The sequence below is a fragment of the Catharus ustulatus genome, chromosome 4 (assembly GCF_009819885.2).
Source record: "Catharus ustulatus isolate bCatUst1 chromosome 4, bCatUst1.pri.v2, whole genome shotgun sequence".
NCBI classification, from domain to species: Eukaryota; Metazoa; Chordata; class Aves; order Passeriformes; family Turdidae; genus Catharus; species Catharus ustulatus.
In genome coordinates, this window is record NC_046224.1 from 69,192,523 (window position 1) to 69,216,234 (window position 23,712).

The window sequence follows — 23,712 nt, forward strand, 5'->3', positions numbered from 1 at the left end:
CAATCAGGTTGGGCATTTGAGAAAGGAAGACTTGCAATTATGTGAAAGCCTGCCTGCTGTACTTTGGCAGCCTTATGGGCCTCTGGCAGTTTTTCAGCAGGATTTAGATTTGTCATCATGTTCTAATCCTCAAGCTACACCTTGCCAAGAATGAAAGCTGCTTCCTGAGCTCATGGGGTTTTGGGGTTCCTTTGGAGGAATAAGCTGGGTAGGTCAAGATTTTGGTATTGATGCACTGCTGTCTTGGGGTACAATTCATTCTTGACTTCTATGTATAATCTGGAGTGTCTTTTGAAGACTTAAGTGAGGTGTGATACCCAGACCCTTCTGCTTAAGGTTGAATTTCACCTTCTCTGCAAATACATGAGGCAGTGGCATCAGTTCCTTGTGAGTTTTGCTGCAGCACTAAAGTCAGGGATGTCAGGGTGGCAGCACTCCCTAGCAGTACTTGAATCATGGGTTTTGTTCTATATTCTTATTTTTCAGGTGAGAGTAAGCTTGCAACTTACATCTAATTCACAAGAATCACTGAACATTAGCTGAAGACTCAGTGTGTGCAACAAAATTCAATACACATATTCTTGGGGAAAACCTTTCTTCACTCTATCTCAGCTGGCCTCCAGTTAAACACCAAGATACTCCATGTAGTGCTCTGCCTTGCAAGTTTAGTTTGTTATTTGTTCAGAGAAGGGTTTCTCTCTCAGTCTGTGTTGTACCAGTCTGCTCTCTACACTGCCCTGGTTCTCTAGGCTTTGAGGTGCTAATGTTGTGTTATGACTGCTTTTAACAGGCTGTGTTATAGCATCTGTCACAAAGCACCATTGTGCAGCTTTCTGGGTGTCCCATATGAATCAATGAGCTGGAGCAGCTGTTGTACATCACAGAAAGCTCTGCCTTCTCTCCTCTGGAGAGTTTCATATTAGAAGTGAGGTAGGATTTTGTTCAAAGCAAAACAAGAACTCTACCTTGCAGCAGAGAACAGTTCTTGCTTGATGATTGTGGGGAACACGACGTGCTTTAGGCCTGGGTGGTTACTGCCAGCAGTGACTGCACGACACCAGTGAGAGTTCATGTTGCAGGTTTTGTGCTGTGCTTGCTCAGAGAGCTTTATAAGTGAGCTTTTGAAGGACTAGGGGGATTTCGTTTTTCTCCCCCTGTGAAGGAAGAGCAAGAGAAGGTTACTTCAGGGACACCATGGAAGTTTCTTTCAGCTAAGCAGGGCAGTGTTGAGGGCAGGTCCTCCCCAAACCATGCCAGGACGTGAGGAGAGGGCACAACCTGAGGTGATAAATGTGGCTGTGGCATGTTTGCAATCACACCAGGGCCAGCAGCTCTCAGGGAGTCAGGGGACTTCCTGCAGGGGATAAACACATGTCCCTACATGAGAGAAGTCTCAGCCCATCCCTGGATAAAGTTGTATTTTGTGCCTACTCAGGGTGGAGGAGCAATGAAAGCATCACATCTCTGCTCTGCTCCAGCCTTTAATTCCAGTCCCTTTGGAATTCAGGTTTGCTTAGGTACAAAAGAGCTTGTTGGAATTAACTGTGGCTTATTCGCTGAACACGTTACAAATATGATGAAATTAAATGTAAATGCTTTGGAAATATAAGTGCCAGCCAGTGTTTTTATCTCTCCTGTGTTGTTTAGGCATACAGGAGGGGAGAGCTGGCTCATGGTAGGAGTTCTCCAAGCTTTTAGTGTTCTGGCATTTAATACCCATCACCACACTGCTCATACTCAGCTGATAAATTTGCCCTGCACCAAGGGAGCCCATGTTTATTCAAAATATACCAGCCTTGCTCATTATTGTGACAAATCCATACTCCAGGCTTGCTGCCAGCTCGAAAGGCTGGGTTCCTGATCAGCAAACTTTGAGGACAACCAATTCAATATAACTTGCTATATTAACAGATGAAGTGGGAATGGGCCCCAGGGAGATGAAAAGCCAGCAGAACTTCTGTTAACAATTAGGCAAAACTGCTGCCTTCATGTTGCATTTGCATGAGCAAAAGCTTTTTGATGCACTGGGCCTTCACCTTCTGTCCTTCCTCTACAGCAGGTGTCATGCATGACTGCATGTCACCTAACAGCTCTGACCCTTTGGCTTTGCCTGTTAGGAATGTGTCACTGCTGTACCTTGGGATATATTTGAGAACTCATTTTTCCCCCTGTAAACCACAAATACTTCTATGGGCTTTAAAAAGCAAAATTATTTCTTGAACTCTTCTATGTCTTCAGAAAGTACAGGAGCATCCACAAGGTCCTGTTGGTCTCAGTTTGATACCGTGCCAGAAAATGGAGGGGTGTCCAGGTGAATTGTTTTCAGAGCTCTCATGTGTTTTGAACTTGTTCTTCTCATTGTATTTGTCTCTCCTCATCACTTTTTGCTCTTAGTTCACTGTTTTTCCTGCCCAGCTGGAAGCAGTTCCCCCCAGATGTCCATTGCCATGCAATGATCCTGGTAAAGAAAAAGTTACATTGTCTTCTTCTTCCCCACTGTGGCAAGCAGGAAGTTTGGCAGATGATGTTTCCTGACAGGAAGCTGATGCAGGGCATAGGAATCTCTGTTATCTCAAAAAAATCACCAAGCAATGCAATTTTACATGAAACTACTTTGGTGTGATTGACTCCAATTGTTATTCATAGCTTGGCCTCACATTTGCATTGTTATCTAGGAATGAAATTGTCACATCTCTGTCCCATGGAAGATTTGTGATTGCCTTGCAAGCTGGAGAGTCAATTTAAATTGGAGGCCCCAGTTAATAATGTACAAGATAATCAGTTTCACATGGCTGTTCTCAGAGATATTAAGGAAATACAAATACTGTGTGACAAGATTAGCGTCATACAGAAGGATTGGGATCAGCACAGTGTCTTTGGTATCTACCTGGTAATTATTACTATGATTCCCTGGTTTAATTATATATATACCTGTAAGATTACAAGATAATTGTACCTGAATGCATTGCAGGAAACTAGAAATTGCATGGTTTGTTAACAGCAGACAAGTAGAGTGTAATTGGCAAACATGACATGGTTATTTGTGCAACATCTGAGGGCATGTATTATTACTTCAAAGATCCAAGATTGTTGTGTGAGAGGCAAACATGAACCCCAGCCAGTTTAGCACCTGGTAATAGGAAAGCAAAACACTAAGGAAAAAACTGCACTGTAAAGCAACCTGGCAGTTCTCCAGGGATGGAAGCAAAATGTTAAAAATTAGGGTTTAGCAATTTTCTACACCATATTTCCTTTTCTATTTGTGATTTTTCTGTCTTTTCTGGGCTGGGATGCCAACAAGCATTTTTACCTTTTGCATGTATTGTAGGCTTGACTAAAAAGTATCTTCTGTGATTGCAGCTAGCTGGCCTTTGATGACCTGAGCAGTTTCCATGTGAAACAGAGGGATGTAAATCTGGCCACCTTATCTTTGAGGTCAGGGGAAGATAACACATTCTGCTGGGTAGGGCCCAGGGCAGAACATAACACACTTGCAAGGGTTTTTTCTGCCCTGCTCATGGAGGTATTGCCTTTTGCCTCCTGCAGACAAATGCTGTCTCTCTGCTGAGACTCTCCCCAGCACACTGCCTCTCCAAGCTCAGATCAGCCTTCTGGGCACAGGCAAAGCCTGGCAGGGTTAATAAAGATGCAGTGGGAGCCCAGTCAGTGATGGGGATGTTTTTCTCAGTTAATTGGCAGTAGCAGTGAACCATGTACCCCAGGGCTGTATCCTTCAGACACTGATCAGGCAGGTTTTGCTCCGGAGTCAGGGACCTTTTGATCTGAGTGGCACGTGAAGGATTCAGCTCAGCTCCTATAGAATCAACAGCACTGGTGTGGTACAAAAATGTCACCCATTTGAGACTCCAGCCATCAGCAGTTTTGTCTGGGAGTTGCCTTGTACCTACTGTGCTTTTCTAGGTAAATATGAAATTCTCGCACCTTGGCTTTTTGTTCCTTGCATGCTTATTAAAAAAAATTAAAAATAGAAAAGCAAAAGCCTCTTAAAACTCACACGCCTTTTCCTTGCCAACAAGTCACCTGGAGTTGCCTCCAGGTTTGCTGAATGTCTTGGGGCTTCAAGAACATGGAGCACAATGTTGAAGTATTCAGTATCAGCAAAACCCTGGGTATTTCTACACATCCTGAGCTTTCTGTAGACATCAGGTGTGAATATATCCCTGTGCAATAACAGCAATTTCACTGTGTGATGGCACTCTGCAGCATTTGGGAAGAACTGTTTTTACAATGGCAATGTTTCATTTCACCAAGAAACCTTAGAAGGGTTTAAATATATTTAAGCTTTGTGGCCAGGCACTGAGTGGATAAGCATTTATATCTCCTACCAAGACTACTTAAGGGTAGGGGTACTAGGAAAATGAAGAGTTTGGTTTGGTACACAGGCAGTGTGAAGAATAACAGAAATGAAGAATTCGGAATTCTTTGTGGTACAAGAACAAGGCTAGAAGCAAATTCTCCTGCAGCAGAGCTCAGTGGAAGATAAATTATGATTATCTATTACAAAGCAGACATTTTTTCCCAAAAGTGTTTGAAGAAACGAGATGACTTCTGAGAAAAATGTCTCCTTTTTTGAAAACACTTTTTCTTCCCTTTTGGAAAAGAAGCATAATAGGGATTTAAGCAAACCCTACCTAGGGAACTTTACTTGCCTCTTCAGCATCTGAATAATTCCTTTGGTGAGATATTCTATTTAGCAGTGGGCTGTTGTTACACGACACAGTTGTCTTTTTGCAGCGTGCATTCCACCATGCCACTGAAATTGGGAAAGATCTTGGGCCAAAATCTGTGATCCTCAGGCTAATATTTTACATAGCTTTTCTTTCTTAATTCATAAGCTTTCCATTCATTAATATTAAAATTAAACAAGCAGCAGTTTTTAATCTTCAGTGACAATGTGTAACTTGTTTATCTGTGACTGTCTCTCTGTTGCTCCCTAAAAGAAGAGCTTGAGTCTGGTAAGAGAGGACTCAGACCTCGCTGAATTGAGGTTTGGTGTGATTACATTTCTTCAGAAATTTAGTCTGGGGCTGCCACTCTGCAGCAGCAAGTTGTGCCAGGAAGTCAAAAGGCTCCTCCAGAGTCACTGCAGGGACACTGCCCCCAGCACTGGTTCCAGAGAGCAGGAAAACAATGGCTCAAGATCTTTCCAGAGCAAAGGAGCAGAGTCCTAATGCAAATAACCATTTTCCTCCCAGCCAAGTGAGTGCTTCCAGATTTGTTAAGAAACAAAGAAGGGAGGATCTGTTTGCAGCCACTTTGTTTTCCTTTACTCTTTGTCTCCTTGCACAGTCAATCGGTGTGTTTTATCAGAAGGCAAAGACTGCTGCTTTTGCAGCACATCTGTTTAATAAATCATCGAAACTAATGCTTAGGCCAAGAGAGCTGCACAGGGAAAGCCTTGCTGAGCCCATCCTGCTTTCACCTATATGGGATGCAAAGGCACTGGGAGAAGCAGGGATGCAGGAAGGTGACACAGAGCCCTTTGCCACCATGACAGACCCAAATTGGGGTAAAGCAATAGTGGCCACACAAAGTTTCAGCTCTTGCTCCACTCCCAATTCCCAATGCTAATGATTTGTGCTCTCACATTATTCACTGGAGTTGATTCCTTAAAAAAAAACCCAAAAACCCACAAACCCCAAACCACACACATAGACAAAACCAACATCAGTTTATTTCTCCTAATCCCCCTTCCCAAACATCAAGCTTTTCCAGGACTGAAATTACAGGACAAATACTGCAACTCAAGAAACTCCAGAAATTCAAAGAGATTATTGCTTAGAGGTCCAAAAAGTATCCTTGCCCTTAAAACAGGCATCTTCAGTGCCTCCTGACCACACTGTTGTTGCCACAGAGCTGACTTTCCTTCATAAGCAGATGAGCACAGACTAATGGAACTGAACTGCTGCAGTGGTGCTAGAGTGTTTAAATGGCCACACTCTTAAATGCTGGGGTACAAGGCACTCCCCTGAGTGCACAGATTCACTTCATAATTTTTGTCATCTCTGCACTACTGGGTCTTACTAAGCCATCTTTGGTGCTGACTGACCCAAATTCAGCTGTTGTGCCTCACTGCTAAACAGCCACACCTGTTGAGGCACCTGGGAGAGGTTAAATTTTCCCCCCTTGGCTGTGGCTAGGTTTTGGATGTGTTGTCTTTGTGGTAGGAAGAGTTGGGAGCCTTTGTCTGATCCTGGAGCCTGGCTGGGATGTGAAGCTGCTGGTTTTTTGGATGCTTTCTCTGTGAGTATGTCATGCTTTAATAACACTAGTGATATAAGATGTAGAATAATTTTTGCCTGAATGTGAAGTTGCTCTTACTTTGTGTACTTACTTGCAGAGGTGTATTTGTGTAGTGAGTAAGTGCTGTTGCCTTGTGTCAAAGGGCATGTGCTGACACTTCTGAGTTTTGTTCCTGGGTGGCTTGTCACAGGTTCTTTACAAGAAGAATATATAAATAAACTTTGAATATGCGCCTTTTAAATAGATACAGTTCAGGATGACCTAGCATTTTGTGTAGAAGTCAGCTTTGCTTGGAGTGCATGTGTTCTTACTGCAGGAAGGAGGGAAATTGTCAGGGCTGGAGGAAGTGTTGCTCTCTAAGCCCAGGCACTTCTCTGTTTTTCTGGAGTTCTTAAAGTGCTAAGGAAGGCATGGCTCCATGGCTTGCTCTGTGTGAATTTAAACAAACTCTTTTATTCTGTACATTGCTGCCTGAAAGGAAGAAGCTGAAGTCCCCCATTCTGAGGCTTTGATGTTTGTTCTCTGCTAAAATGTGCACTTCAAGAGCCTTAGCACTTTCTCCTTCTCAGGAGTGGGTTGTTTGTGGCTCTGTTTCTTTTGATAAATTGAGTAGCCCAATAGGGACTGACTTGCAGCACTAAATAGCTGTTGCTTAGGACCTGAAACCCACGGTATATTTTGGGCTCCTCTTAGTCTCATCCAGCAGGCTGAATGTCCATTAGTAAATGGAGCTGATCATTCTGTTCAGCTGCACTTGAAAGGAATCTTCTCTGTGTGCTCTCAGCCTCTGTGTTATCAGCTAATGCCACAGTGAGGGGGGTGATGGAAAACCTTTTTTGGGAGCATTCCTTCTGCTCTGACACATCTAATATAGATTGACCTTTATGGCCAGCACACAGTATTACTTCCCTGCAGCCTACCTGCTGAGGGGGGTAAAATAATGCAGGACTTAGAGCTGGTAAAAGGTGAAAATCCCTCTTTCACTCATTGATTTAAAATCCAGGCCCCTGTATTTGTGGTGGGTTTGACTGCAGTGGTCGCTAAGGGATGAGCAAGTGTTCTCTCTGGGGAAAATGAGAAAGTAAAGTGTTTGAACAACCTGAAGTGGAGATGGGAAAATCCAATGTATTATCGTGGTGAATTCAGTCATTTAGTTTGGAAGGTGATGTGATGCTTAATTAATTAGGGTTTGCTAAGTGTTTTAAAATTCTGTGAAAAAGTTACCTGAGATTTGTGGAGCTTGCTAATGGCCTTATGCTGTAAGCTTTGAGGGCTAGATCATTATTTAAACTGAGTGCTAGAGCTGTTGCATTAAAGGGTCTGTCAGCACTTATGTTATAGAGAAGTGTTTTAATATTAATTCCTATTCCTGGTGAGCATGGTGGGAATGCATCCACTTGGACTGATGAATTCCCACTCCACAGGACTGGGGGGTGTTCAAGCTCTTGTTAGTCGTGGAACTGCTTTTATCAGTCTGGTAAATGAGAAACTTCCCTACTGAGACTTTTGGTTGTGATCAGCTAACTTATTACAGCTGAGGCATAGGAGCTGAAGGTGGGGAGACCGTGGGAGAGGATGAAGAGAGTTGAGATAATGTAGTACTGCTTTTTGTTTGTTTTGTTTGGGGTTTTTTTTAAGAAAATACACACGAAAATGAAATCCTGTGGTTGAGGGGAAATGAAAGAGAGGTCCTTGGAATGTCACTAATTCAAGTTACAAAAGCTGTGTGCTTGGAACTATTTTAGTTGGAATGAATATTGCCAGGTTCAGGTTTTCCATGCTTACTCCTGAAACCTCAGGGTTAACTTCTCCTTTTAGTCTGCTTTTGTTTTTCTGATGAAACCACTAAAATAACAATTTGGCAAGAGGAATCTTTCCTGTGCATGAATTCAAAAAGAACAAGCAAAGCATAAATTAGCATTTGTATTAGAGAGACACTCCAGAGAATGGCATCAAAGTCACAAGACAAAAAGCCCTGTGTGTGTTTTGGTGGTCACCTTGCTGATCCATAAGACACTCTTGACACTGACAATGAGAGCCCAACAAAGGAGAAGGAGTGGTTCTATGTTTAGGTTTCTGACTTTGCCCTCTAGAGACCTGAGTATTTCCCTCCATCCCTTTATTCCTGGGCTAGCAAGAGCAGCTTTAGAGCACAGCTGTGAAGGGAAAAGCCAGTTGTGAGGTCATGAGTTCTGATTGGTATGTGAATATTGATGGCTTCTACAAGAAATGAAGGTCGTAGAAAGCTGTGTTGACCCTGAGTTTTCACACCAGTGTTTTGGAAGCTGTTTTTAAAACACCATCGACATGTCAGGAACAAGAATGGCTTTGCTTTCCCCTCGTGCCTGGGTGTGTGGCAGGGACTGACTTAGAGGACAATGAGAATTCTTATGCCCTGTATTTAGGATATCAGTTTTCTGCCTAAAAGTGAGCTGCTCCTTGACTTGGGTGGCTGCAAACGAAAATAATAAGGTATTTGAGTGCTCTGGTAATGGTTGTCCCTTTGGTTCCTTCTGCAGACAGACAAGAGGCTGCTGGGAAGAAAATGTAAATATTTCTTAGGATTGTCTTGTGTCAGGGGAGGCTTTTAATTTTAAAATAAGTTCATTTGCCTTTTAAGCTTACTCTGGCACAGTCTATGTGCTATTTCCTTTTATTTATTTTCACTTTTGTAGCCATTCACTTTAGGAGACTCCCTATGGGAAAGAGGCAGGAGTCATGTCACTAACTGCTTAGAGGCTTTTTGGGTTTTTTTGTGTGTGTGTGTGGTTTGCCTGGTGTTTTAGAACATTTAAAATTGCACAAGGTGAGAAGAGAGCCTAACTTGTTGATTAGGAAACCTGGAGTTTTCTAGTAATGGGCAGATAGGAATTCAGTTTCTGTGAGCACATTGCAAAGGAGCTGATGCAGACTAGAAGGCTCCAACCTTCCCTCAGAGGCAAAGGACCTGTGCTAGTGCCAAAAGCAGGAGCACTGGCTTTAACTTAATGATCTGAATGGGAGCAGTGATCAGCATTTGCTGGGTTTAATACCTTGTGCAAACACAGGGATATTAAAAGTACATAGAATAAAGAAGCAGGCAGAAGACTGCTGGAGTCTTCCTTCAGATTGGGGATTCAAGATGAGTCTTCAGTGTTTCTCTGTGCTGTCCTGTCACTATAAACAGCCCTGGGAAATCACTAGTTCTGCTCTTCTGAGCACAGGACACCTTCATTCTGCTCTTCCACATCCTCTGGGGTAAAACCCAGTGCTCATCAGGAACTGGTTTGACTCCAGGTGCTCTCAGGAGTAGAAACAGAAATTGCTTCAGGCTGTGTGCAGGGTGAAGAAGCAGCTCACCCAAAGGAAAGAGCTGATTGTAAACACTAATGTTGCAGGCTGCTAGATAAAGTGGGATTGGTCTTCTGCAATATACTGCATGTGAAAGTGGAGCACAGAGAAATGGAAGGGATTGGAGTTTAATTTTTTTTTGTGGTTGTTTCTTTTCCCCCTTTCTGTTGTGTATTTGGGTAGGAGCTGGCTCTGGCAGGGCCAGAGGGTTTCTTTGATCACTAGTACAAGCCTGTTTCCATAAGGTACTCCACTTCCCCATGACCCTTTCCCCTCCCTCTCCACCCCCTTTAGCATTTCCACAATACAACACAAAAGCAGAAGCACCATTTTGTCCCTGGAGTCTGTCATTCTGCATAGAGGTAGAAGTATAGGTCTGAGATGACAAACTCTGCTGCTTATGACCTGTTGAGGTGTTTGGAAGCACTCAGGGGAGTCAGGCTGGGGACTGCCTGCCACCTTGGAATGGGTGTCAACAAGGATGAGGTTACCTGGTGCTCCAAGTCCAAGGTACTTGCTCTCTGTGGAGGAGGATAAAGCCTTTTGAGAAGAGCAGTGACAAATGCAAGGCTCTCAGTGACCGAAACAAAATTATTTGAGAGGGAGAGCAGCCTGGTGCACTGAGACTGTGGCCATTAGCAGCAAGGAGTGGAGCACTGGCAGAACAAATAGCAGGGCATGGCTGCTTTAGCATCCCTGCTGTCCCTCTGTCCTGAGGAGCAAAAACTCCTGGATGGATGCCAGGACAAAGTTTTGGCACTTGGACCTGGTTGACACAAAGTCCTGGCTGGTTTGCAGCTGGAGGTGGGGGGTGAGCAGGGCAGGGTGGGATTTGCTTATTTTCTGTCTTTTCATCAGTTGGTTTTCTTGGCTGTTCCTATGCATGTATAAACATTTCCTCCCTGTGTTCCCCTGCCTTTGTTATTTCCCCTGGTGAATTGATGTTGCTGCTGTTATTGAACGATGATGGGGTTTTTTCCTCTCTATTTTCAAACATGAAGTGAGGTGAATTAATGTGTGGGTGGAAAATGCCACAAGCAAGAAGTGTTGCACTTGGTGTGAAGGGGAAGACCTTTGCCAATCTTCCTGAAGTCCTGAGCTGCTGGCTGGACTGTTGTACCAAGCAGAGATGGACACAGATAAAAGCATACTGTGTTTTGTGCTGAGGGCTATGGTCAGAACTGAAGTTTGAGAGTTTTTTTAAGCATTGATTGCCTCTGTTGGCCCCTCATTCTGTAGTAGCAGCACCTAGGGCTCTAGATCTGGATGCTGAGAGCTGCTCTGGATCCAAACCTCACAGACTTGGCTGCAGCGTTAACTGAGGTCACTCTGATGAGGAGTTTGCTCACTCCTCTGCCTCCTTTCCCCCACTGCAGCTCTTGATGTATTGAGCAGGCTGCTGGAACCAGAGCCATGTGCATGATGTCACTGCCCAGCACATGTTGAAGAGCTCTGGGAATCTCATCAGCCAAAAAGTTTGTGCATGCCCTCTCCAATGCTGAGCGCTGCTTTCCCCTTAGCCCTTCCTTGCAGAGGTGGGATTAGTTTCTGACACTACACAGAGCATTTGGGCTGTCTCTGAATCCCTGCTGGTGCTTGCTGTTGCTCCAGAAGAGTGTTTCCATCTGAAGCATAAACTGTAACCTGCAGTTTAGCCCCAGCTAAAGCTCTGAGGCAGCAGGAATGACCAATCGTTCACCTCAGCCAGCTACTCCAGATAATTCATATCATATGTATTTGTGTGTCATAATAACGAGCACAGTTGCTTTTCAGTGGAGTAGAGTTTCCACTCTTCAGCAATAACAAATACTGCGTAGACTTTTTCCTATGTAAAACAAATAACCAGTGCTTGTTATTAAAAGATAATTCTTCAAGTGTTAATATGTTGTGTTGTTGCATAAACAAATATGCTTTTACATGAATGAAAGGTTATGTAAGAACTCCCAATTTTTTCCTCCACTTTTTTTTTTTTTTAAATAATTCAATCCTACATCTATTTTGGTGCTTGTCTCTTTTATTTCTCCTCACTTTTCCACAATCTATTGTGAAAAGAAGACTGTAGTTTGCACCTTTGTACTGAGATGATGGGTGACATGTGAGAATTGTGTAAAATGTAATGGAATATTAAGGCTGGTGTGTGTCTGTGTGTTGTGACAAGCCATCCTTTCAACTAGAAAGCAAGAGGACATGGCTATGAGGAATAAAAGCATTTTTAAGGACTGGGTGCAAACCTACTGCTGCCTTGTGGGTTGAAAGATGTGGTCAGAACAGTTTTACATAATTGTCATGTATCTACTCCTTATGTAGCAATAGGTTGCAACTGGAACATTTTCTTTTGTTGACTACTGCTAGTTTTTTTTTCCCCCCTCCTCTTTCTACTCTTTTGCCCACAGCAGTTTGTAATTGAGTCTAACACGGAACATAGGTGTGTTACAGGTTCCTCTCTTAAAACCAGGCCTAGCAATCAGATAATTGGTTCCTTTCAGCAGATGCATGGTTCCAGAACCTGAGTGGTTTTGGGTTTTTTTTTATGGTAATAAATACTATATGGCCATGTTCTTGACCAATCTGTCTCCAAGACTCTCTATTTATCTCTTGGAATAGTGAAGATGCCAGCATGAGAATGGGGCTTGTGTGGTCAAAAGCTTTTCTTCCACCCAAAAGGAAACCTTTGGCACCTGAGTGATGCAAACCCAGTTTTAATGGCTGAAGTTCAGAAAACCTGAGAAGCCAAAGGAGCAGGGGCAAAATTAATTGAAGGTTGGGATGTAGCAGCCTACCATCAAAATCTGAGCCTCTAATGTATAACATGTGTTCCTGCTTTCATTTGTCTGCTTTACAAGAGTTTATACACAGCCTTTTCAGGGTTCACAAGGGGGCTTTTCTCCCTCTAGGCTATTAGCTACAGTAATGGCTTATTTAGAAAGTTAGACTTTCTCCCAGCTGGGAGAAAATGTGGTCCTGAAGGAGAGGAAAGGGGGAGGAAAAGAAGAAAACTGAGTATTTTGTTTAAGCAACTTAACAATACAGTGCCAGAGGAAATGAATCAGAAAAGAATGATTTCTGCAAGCGTGTATTTTTTTGCTTTATGAAAACAAAGAAGTTTAAATCCTGGCCTCCCAAGAGCCAATAGGGCCCATGTTTAATTTAGGATGGTAATATGGGGTCCTGGTTCTGTTGCTATGGGCAGAGGAAGGTATTTACAGAAGAACAAAGGGTTGTTAGCTTGGCTTCTATCTTTTACAACCTTCCAGGGGTGCTTCCCAGGATTGTGGGCTATTTTTTGTTTAGAGGTTTTTTGTGTTTAGGTTTTTTTTTTCCCATAAGAAATAACTTCCTTCTTTACCTTACACCTGAAAACACATGGCTCTCTTCTCATGTCATCTTCCACAGCAAATGAGTCATCTGCACCTCACACAGTGTGGTTTTGTCTTGGTGGCGCTTGGCACAATCCCCTGGTTCCTTCCTGCTGGGTTTTATCCCAGCTCTGGGGAGCCTTAACACAGCCCTAAGCTGTGCCCCACCAGGGAGCTCTAAGGGACCATCTGGCAGGCAGGGACTTTGGAGGACTGTAAATAGACCCCTGCTTTTCTTGTACTTGCCCTTTGTGAGGAGATATGAGGAGGTTTCCTTCCTCTCCATTTCCTCCGTTAGCGTGGTGTGCTCCTTTGGAGAGGGCAGAATGGGAGGATGTGCTCCCAGCCCCACACCCAGGGAGGCTTGGAGCAATCTGCCTGTGCATGTACAGTCTGTAGATTATTAATATCCATTTGTGGGCAGATTGTTGGTGTGGTTTTGTCTGTGTGCATTTCCAACCCATCCTGGCCCTTTCTAAGCGCCGTTTCTTGGAACAAGCCCTCTGTGGGCTTTCAGCGGCTGATTCAAGGTTGCTATGCTTAGACTAAGATGACTGGGTGAGAGGGGTGTTTAATCTTGGCCTTTCACATGGACTGACAGCTGTTTCACACCTCTGGTGGTTTTTCACAGTGCTTTCAGTATATGCTGATGCTGAACTGGAAATATTGCTCTTTTCCCTCTCCATTAGGGTGTATGAATAATTGACTACCTGCAGATATTCTGAAACATCAGCTCCTCTTTCTCCCTCCACTCTAAAACCCTTATTCCATGTATGCTGGTACATTCTGGTGGGCTTTTTGTGTGTTGCCCAGCTCATTTATCCATAAGTGGTGACAGCAGTCAGGGAGGGAAATTCTGCTCTGAGCTTCCATAGCCTGTGCCCTACCTGTGTCTCTTTGTGCAGCATTTCCTGGCTCCTGACTACAGGCCCTTGAAAGCAGCAGTGAGGTGTTTTGAAGCAAGTCTCACCTCTTCTCTTGCATATTTGGAAAGAGCAGCATTTTCCCTGCTACAGCACTAGCTGTGGCCAGGCAGGATGTGTGTCCATACATAGCACTCAAGTAGGTCAGGGGGAAAAATGTTTTGGATGTTCTGCATGACCTTGTCATTCAGGGCAGAACACAAATTCTTGTGGTTATTGACTTGACCTGATGTGATGGAGCAGCCCAACAGGGACTGGATGTGGGGGTGATGCCAACAGGGGCTGTGCAAGACCTTCTGTCCCCAGAGCCCAGCGTTGCAGCACCTGGTGACAGCAGGTTGTCCTCTTCTCCCAGGCAGCCAGCAACAGGACAAGAGGACACAGCCCCAAACTGCACAAGCAGAGGTTGAGGTTGGACATCAGGAGGAATTTCTTCACTGGAAGAGCTGTCAGGCAGTGGAACTGGCTTCTCAGGGAGGTGGTGGAGTCACCATCCCCGGGGGTGCTCAAGAAATGATGTGACACTCGGTGCCATGGTCTAATTGACCAGGTGGGAATTGTTCAAAGGTTGGACTCATTGATCCTGGAGGTCTTTTTCAGCCTAAATGATTCTGTGGCAATGGCAGGATCCACTGACAGACATAAACAAGTCACATGGTGGAGCAGGTCTGGGGGAGTCCTGCTGTGAACAGCAGGAGATCAGACTGGAGATGGAGCTACCTTAGATGTTGGAAAAAGAATTAGTGTACAGCATCAGAATTTACTCTATCTGCAGCACAACCCTGGAGCTTTTTAGGGACCTAGGATGGGGCTGCACACAGGTGTGCCAGCACTGTCCCCAGCAAGGGCTGGAGTCCTGAGGCTGAGCTGAGCCCATGGACAGGGGGTCATTCTGTGCCCCCAGGTGAGGCTGGCAGGGCCATTAATGTCACAGGTGTCCTCAGGGCTCTGAGAGCAAGAGATCTGTTAATCTTCAGGATTAACTTCTCAGAATTGAGGGATGCTTTGTTTTTATCAAAAAGCACTAACTGCTCAACATGGTGTCATAAAGCATGGTTTGCAATTGTCCAAGAGAAAGCATAATTGCAGTAATTTCACGACTATAAGGTGCACCAGAGTATAAGGCGCGGTTCCGGGTTTCGATCAAAATTTTAGTCAAAAGAGTGTGCCTTATAGTCGTGAAAGTTTTCTTGCTATTCAACAGCCTTTTTGAAAAATGGCATAAAAAAATGCATTGGTCAGAAATCAGTGAAAACAGTATACCAGTGAAGTGTGTATGAGAAATGAAACAAATGAAAGTGAGTAATTGGTTGATCTTTTTATAGGATGACTGAAAATGCATCTTCCAAAATACACAAATTGGAGGAGTCTGAGAAGGCCCAGGAGGGTGTTCTCTCATTCCAAGCCATGTGTCCCTTCTCTTATTCTTGTCATAGTCTCATGGATTTCAGATCCCTGTGTGAGCAGTTGATTAGCAGAGCATCAATTCTGCTAGCAAATAAGCGATGCCTCTGCATGCTAATAGACACATCTTCATTTGAAATATTATTTCTCCTCCAACGAACCTCAATGAGGAAGTCTAAGTGAGCGTTACTGACAAATTATTAGTGTTGCTTTTTGAAATGCTGCCCAAAAAATCTGTATATGCTTCTGGTTTTAGCTTAGCAAAAATATAAGGGATCAAAGTAGGACTTTTTAAGGAGGAACTCTGATTAGGGTTGCCTGTGTGTGAAGAGGTGTGCTATCAGAATTGGACCACAGTATGAACTCTTTTTAGCCCAATCTTACAAAACCTTTTGGGGATAGCAAGGAGGGGAATATATTGCTGAGATCTAAGTCCTTGCTTTAACCTATCTCACATCTGAGCACTAGGGATGTGTGGTCAAGACATAGCAAAGGGCCTTCAAACACTTTTTCACAGGTATTTTTAATTTCTCTTTGAAAAACTGTGCTGGATGTCAGCAAGGATTGTGTCCTGCTGTCAGTTTTATTGTTTCTGCCATGATTAGAAATGCGAAAATACTATTTAAGGGGTTTCTCAGACCTATTTCTAGTTCCACCAGAGTTAGGAAATCCTGCACATCTACTTGGGTGTTCTTGAAACTTCTAGCCCCAAACTGCAGATGTAAGAAGCCTGCATGAGATATTTTACAACTTGTAGTATATCAGTCTTGGAAGATCCATGAACTCTTTCTGAGAGGCCATAAAAGATAATTATCATCAGGCTTAAGTGCCCCAAACAGATTTGCACTTCCACTGGAAGAAGTATAAGGGTCTACAAATGGAAAAAAACCCAAACCCTTGAATAAGTGCCTTAAATAACTCTGCCTGCAAGGAACTCATCATGGTTTAAGTTTATCCTCAGTCATAATTTACATGTGGGGACAGCAGTAGGACTTCAGTTCTGGTTTTAGTTCTGTAGCCCTGAGCTGATTCTCTAATTATGATAGCTCTTCCTTCAGACAGGCATTAATTTTGCTTTTTTTCCTCTCTGCCTGGGCACTGGGGTTAATTTCTGCTGCTCTATAAAACCTGTTTGAAATTAGCTAGTCAGTCCTAAAACTGTTGGGAGTGAGAGGAACTGTGTGTGTGTGTGCCCATCCACGTGTGGATGTGTCAATAAGCTGCTAAAGCTTCATTTCCTTAAGGAACAAAAGAAACAACCTGAGAAAATCAAACTGAAATTTTTTATTCAATAACTGTTGAAACAGACATTGGATCAATTAAGCAGACTGATTTCCCCCCCCATGCAGTTACCATATTTTTGGAACCTACAAGTCATAAATGTGTAATGATAGGTGAGCTTTTCACAGATCATAGAATCCTAGTGATTGTTTGAAGGATTGTTTATTAAAGGATGAACGGTTGGGAATAGACCAGAGCCCTCTCCTGCTAATAGGACTGAAACTGTTATTTGCCATGCCAGGTTATGATTTGTGTGCTTCTCAAGGCATTCATCCAGTACTCTTTGGGTGGGTTTTTGACTATGTGTTGTCCAAATGTATAGAGCTTTGTCCAATCTGTCATGGGCTGAGAACTGCCACAACCATTACTGCAAGCTCTGCATTTAATGTCCAAACTTACCATCATGTGGAGCAAAATTCTTTGCAAGCAAATGTGGTTTTTTGCCAACAGACCCGTAGAACTGGGGTAATTTCAGCAAAATGTTTTTCCTTTCATATATGACTATAGATGAAAACCATATTTGACTCACTTACAGTAAATCATCTGTTAAATTACTTATACTTGAATAATTACTAGTTGGCTGCATTTTTTTTCTTCTCCAAGAGGAATATCAGTGTTTCTCTTTTTCTAGTAATGTGTAACTGATGGGATTGTAGCTTAATTCCCTGCCTTAGCCATGAAGGGGGATCCCAGGGTGCAAAGCTCTGGCATGGATAAAATGAATTCCTCACTGGGGATAGTCTGCAAGGCATATGCTCCCAAGTTGGTTAAATGTCTCAAATAACATCTCCCTTGCTATTTGATTTGGGGGAAACAGCCTGGGCTTGCTTTGCAGAGGCTCTGATGTGCGTCAGTGGGGAAATTTGAGGAGGTAAATGACCACAGTTCATCAGCAATTCTTCTTTTACATCATGGTTCTGATCAGCGGGTATGCTTCTCCTGATGAGCTGCAAATGTGTACTTAATATTATATTAGCTATTAAATCCCAAAGTCAACAGTTGCCCTGGTAAGTTCAGAGCATTTAAAACATTACTCTGTATTGAAAAAAAATAGTCGGTTTTTTTTCCAGTGTAAAAGAAGCATTATTAAAACATTTACAGATACTTTTATGATGCTGTATTGTTTTCCAAAAACAACCATCAAGTGTGATGGATGTGTTTGTCTGTCGTCATTCTCCACCCCCTGTAGCCTCCAATTTCTCTTCAAGAGGAGAAAGTGTTTCTCCTTTTCCGGGACCTGAAGAAGGCCCAGACTTTTCATGCTCTAAATATGAATTGGAGTCTGAGGACCTAAAGGTAGTGACACAAGCTTGCTGTGGAAATGGGGAAAATTCCCACTTGGAGTAGGGAATGAGAGGCCTGATCCCACTTGAACAGAGAGAAGCTTCCCTGTCGACCTCACCCCTGTGGGGTGACTTAGCCTCCCACATAAATGTCAGCTCCCCTGAAGTAGCAGTGAGCTGTTCTAGTGCTAGAGGAGGGATTAGTTGTAGGCAAATTGTGTTTACCTGAACTCCAGGCTGGCAGCAAGTTCCTATATCCCTACAGGAATAGAGCTGCGCTTAACAAATCAGTGTTGTGAACAAGTGTGAAGATGACAACTTGTCAAACGGATCTTTGCAGCCTGAGAGGAGGGTAAATGTGAGCAGGAGAACGATGGATGTGTATTTGTGTCTTGGGAAATGTGAAATAACTTAGTGAACAGTCCTTGTGCTGTTCTGAGCCTCCCAGGGCACTGCCCTGTGCTGTTTATCTGATCATGGTGTGCAACCTAAGTGGTGGGTTCTGACCCCCAAGCACATGTTTAAAGGTCTACCATGAACTTTATCCGGACCTTGGGTGCTTTTAGGGGAGTAGGAAGAAGGATGGCCCTGACAGTGCTGTTAAACCTGAGCTGGTGATGTCCCAAATTGTGGGTCTTGACTTCTGATGGGTTCTGAAATGTTTCAAAGAGGTGCCAGGTCGTTGGGCTCAGGTACAGCACTGCCTGCAGGGAGTGTTCCTGCTCCAATGTGGTGTCACTGACCTCCTGGTTTGGTTTTTTTTAACCATAAGGGATATTTGTGAAGTTTTGAACTTCTTTCTGACTTGGGTTATTTGTTGATTTTTGGAAGTTCTAAACACTACATAATCAGTAGCTGGAACAATGTTTGTGTGGAGGGAGAAAGGAAAAAAGCATCAACACCTTCAGCCAACCCTGTGCCATTGAACCACATGGCTGCTTCAGGCCGTGGGATTCTTTCAGGGTAAAAGGGATGAGAACAGACTTTAATTACTGGCTGAAAATGTTTAAACAGGCCAAAATGTTTAAGAATGTCTAGGTGCATTTAATGGTAGGAGTTTGGCACCTATGGGGTTGGAAGAGGATCAACTTCTGCATTTGGTGTTTGCAGCCGGTTCTTCTCCCTGCCACTCCAGGCTGCTGCCCACAAGGGCTGTGTAAAAACTGCTGAACCAGAGGTGGGATTGCTGTGTCTGAAATGATGGTCAGCTCTACTTGTTCATTTGTGGGTTTTTTTGGGAGCAGGCATGATGAGAAACTAATACTCAGTGGAAAGATCCTTTAGCTAGATAAAGTGGGAAATTGCAAACCATATCAAGCAGTGTAAGAAGATAAAAATGCTTCCCAGGACACTTGTGCATTTGAGTGGAAGGGTATCACTGACTGATTAATTCTGTCTCAAGAGAGAAAAGAGGGTTATTTCTAAGAATTTGGTAATGTGATGCAGTAATTACACCTGTAATATGGTACAGGAATGCTGTGTGTTAAGGTCTTCAAATTAAAATATGATTATGTGATTCAGAGATTTTTATAAAGCTGTTACTAATAGGTTAGTTTAACTACTGACCCATTAGACTTTCTAATAAATACTCATTAATAGTTCCATAAATCAGTTAGTGGTTAAGACTAAGCAACACACCAGAAAGCATGTTATTTCTAAACCTAATAATAATGTTGAAAGGAAAAGTTATTCTACTCCTGTCTGCAATTATCTTGCACTGGAGTTTCTCCTCATCACAAATAAAATAACTCCTGACTTGTTAATGTGAAGGGAGTCAGGCAGCAGATTTAGGTCTGCAGTATCTCTGTGGGTGGTGTATTTATAGTTAAGGGTGCAGAGTGGCAAATGCTGTTGTGTAATGGGTGGCACCCATAACTCACCCCTCATTAAATGAGGGAGAGCTATCTAAGCAATAAGTAATGCTTTGTCTCTCATTTCTGGCACGCTTGCAGTGTGCTTTGGAAGTTACAGGCTGGCAGACTGAGACTTGTCTGCAGTCAGATGATAAATGCCGTGGAGCCTCCTTCCACTGATGCGTTTTAATTCTCCTCCCTGAGAGCCTCACAAAATAGGTCTGAATAAAAGCAACAATGAGAGAAGGGGAGCTCATACAAGAATGCACTTGCAGTCTTTGCAGGTGTGATAGTTTTTGCAGTGTAAAGCAGCAGAGCCTGCTCTTTCTTGTGACAAGGATTTTTGGAGTTATCAGCCTACCCAGTAAGTGCCAAGAACTGAACTAAATAACTGAGAAAGAAGCTTGAAAGCACTGAATTCTCTCTGGAGATTTACCCAAAGAGAAGTTCTGCTGCTGCTTAGCTTCTGCTGACATGGCTCTGAGGCTGTGTCATGCCTCTAAAATGCTCTGTGCTGGGGACAGCAGCCCCAGGGGAGGGTTTGTGACAGAGGTGTGGGTATCCAGTGTCCCAGGTGTCTGAAGAGTGTGTGGAGCGGTGTCAGTGGTGTCTCAGGAGCTCGAGACAACCACCTGTGTGTTTTAAGAGTCTGTGTCCCAGCCCAAGCCCCGAAGGAGGAGTCAGGAGTTGTCTTCTGTAGTTTCCAGAGGTTGTTTATTTTATCTCAGTTGTTCTTTCCCTGACCAGCCGAGATCCACTCAGCAGGTCAGGCCCAGGCAGTATTATCTTTTTATACTATAAACTACCTAAACAATATTTACAATTATCTTCCAATACCTATCACTTATATTGTACAGTCTAGTTCTACTCTAAACCAATCTAAAAGTGCCAACAGAAGATGGATGCTAGGAAGGAGAAAGAAGGACAGAACACACCCAAATTCCTCCATCTTCACCCTAGACCCCTATTCTAAAAAATCTTACAAATCTACTTTTTCACCTTGTGATAAACTAACTTATACTCTACTTATTTTTTGTGGCTTGTAACTCTTCATGCAGAGATGGTAATTTTTCCCAGGGGCTAAAATCAAAGGCACAGAGGTCTTGGTCTCTGTGCCAAGGCTTCTGAACCCCTACCAGGGTCTCAAGGCATCCAGAGGGATGTCCTGGGTTCCCACAGAGTGGGAGAGCAGGAAAATGTGAGACAAAGGTAAAGAAATCCACTCTGAGGTTGTGGTTTAAAGAGCCTTCTGTCTCTGCCTTTGATGAAGTACCCATGAGACAAACAGCAATATTCCCTTGGGATTTTCCCCAAGTTACTTCCCAGCTGGTTTGACTTTTTCTGTCCTAATTGTTCCTGGCAGCATGGAAAAATGCCCAAGTCTATTTTCAAAAGTGCCGTACCCCCTCAGGCCCATAGATTTGTGTATCCTGTGCTAGTGGCTGTAAGCAGACCAGATCTATTGTAAATATAAAAACACAGGGATTTGTTTTATGCTTGTTTGGGGTGTGTTTCCTTTGCTCTGGATAGGGTTTTTTAACTTCCATTGTGCTTTGCTATTACTGGGGTAAACTAAGTTTCCTTCATTCTGAAGGGAAGGTACCTCAATGTCAAATAGCCATGAGAGATGGCAGAAATTCTGAATAAAAATATTTAATTGGAGCTTGGAATGGAGCAAGCTTAACGGAGTGGAGGGAAGAAACCCTTACCTTTGTCTTTTAATTTCATAATATTATTTACTTAAGAACAAGATGAAAAGGCTTTAGCATTCAAGGAGTTCTTTTCTATAGTCAATTTGCTCCGTTCAATAATAGTCTGTTTTTGCATACACCCTATTTAACAGAGATCAAGTAAAGAAAGAAGTGCAGAAATAATTGAAATGCACTCCACTGAGGAATAACAAGTGGTTTTTTTGTTTGTTTTTTTTTTCTTTGTAGCCAAGACAGAGATAAGTAATTATGTTAGACCTGGGATTTGACAGATAAATATTAAAGGGGGAAAAAAATCACTTGTTTTTCTTGAATTTCTCATCTTTTATGCTTCCAGTACCTCTAGGCAATAGCAAAGAGGAGAAAAAGTAGCAGGGTCATATTCCTGTGTTTTCCCATCCAGGTATGTGGTGAAGGCTCAATTTTAGCAGGAGCTGCGAACCTTTCCCCTTTTGCTTTTGATTTGTCCCTGCTAGTCACAAAATCTAAAAATGCAGCTGTCCCATGTCTTTATTGCCTGCTGATTATTGCTCAGCTCTAGTTTGCCTCCTTGTATTTGTGATGAGGCACCTGTCACTACAGGGGTGACTGAGCTAAGATGAGCTTTGCTTTCTGTGCCAGAACAGCACATTGAGCAGAACATCTGCTTGGAAAATACCTGTTTGCTGAAACACCAACTTTGTGGTGCATGGTGCTTTTGTAAGGATTTCTGATCGTGGAAAGATGGGCAGAGAGAGTACATGGACCATAAATTCTTCCAGAGATGCTGGAGAAATGCTTAATGATTCAGACGAAATGAAATGTCAGAACTCTCTCCTGGTGTTGCCAAGAAGCAAACGCTCAGCAAAGGCTAAAGCAAGAATTCCCTTGAATCACTTCCTCCTTTCTGCTTTGGGCCTTCCTGAGGCAGAAGTTGCTTCTGGGTCACTGTGTTTGAAAACCACTGATGGATGGATTATTTCTTTTTTCCACTTGGCTGGATTTTTCTTTAAATCTGTTACAGGGAATACTTTGTATGTGTTTTCTGTTTATGAGGCTACAGAAGTAATAATTCTGGTTTGGAGAAGTGTTGAAGGCCAGTGTTGCTTGGAGCTAGGGGATAATCCCAGCTGACTTTGACAATGCTCAGTATTTGTAGGATAAAGAAATAATCTCCTGAGTTGGAAGCACTGGATTTTTTACCCACCCTGTTTGAGATAAATAATATGTTTACAGCAACATGTTAACCCAAATACTGCCAACAGGAATCTCTAGCAAGATTTAATACTTTGTGTGTACTCTACTGCATTCCCAGATAGAGCATGAGAAGTCTGGGTAAGATTTGGGTTCTTTCTTGTTCTAAATACTTAAACCCACTCTCTGTATCAGTGACTTGTAGCTCTGCTTTCAGAAGACAATGTAGTTCAGTGTATTCCTTTACCAGTGTTGTTCAGGAGGATTATGGTCTTGTATTTCCCCTTAATTTTGTCCAAATACTCCTTCAGGGATGATGTATAAGGAAAAGTGATTTATTCCTGCCTCTTATCTAAAATATAGAGCTTTTGGTTTTCTCTGAGAGGCTGTTTTGCACTCCAGTGCGTTTGTTATTGCAAGTCAGTAATTATTTTATTTTTTTTAATCCTTATCACCTTCCACTTGAGCATCTTATTCTGACGCTGTTAGGTTTGTCCAAGTGTCAAGCTACAAGAACTTGGAGTAGTGATTCTCTTAGGTGACACTGGTGCAGGAGACAGGATTTTGATTCCTGTTAAGTGAGAGAAATTCCTTCAGGAAATAAACACTACACTTGTGTGACCAGCATCTCTCTGTTGTGATGAAGAAGGTTTTCTGTAATTGGCTGGAAAAATAATTTGCTACCTTTGGAGCTCTCTGTCAGCCCTTCCCAGCTGTTTCAGTGGGAAAGGCAGAGACCCTCTGGATGACCCTCCTCAGGAAAGCTCCTCTCTGATAGCTGGAGATGGGCTCGAACATTTAAACCCTTCAGTATTTCACAGGTTGCTTGTTTTGCTCTCTATCTTAATTATCACCTGCAATAGTGTGCTCTGGATGTGAATGTGCAACTAGTATGCCTTTTTTAGTTTCAGGGATGGCCTGATTTGCAACTTGATCCTCTTTTCATAGAAAGGCAACAAAAGCAGACAGATCTTTTCTATCATTGTTTTTAAATGAGTTTTCTGTTCTCCCACCTTCCTTTGCATCTTGGCCTTTGACTTAACAATACTGGCAGTACTTGGCAAGTACTGAGTGTCTCTGTTGTAAAGATTTAGGTACTAAGCTTGTCTCCAAGTGTTTACAGTGCATTAGTGGAA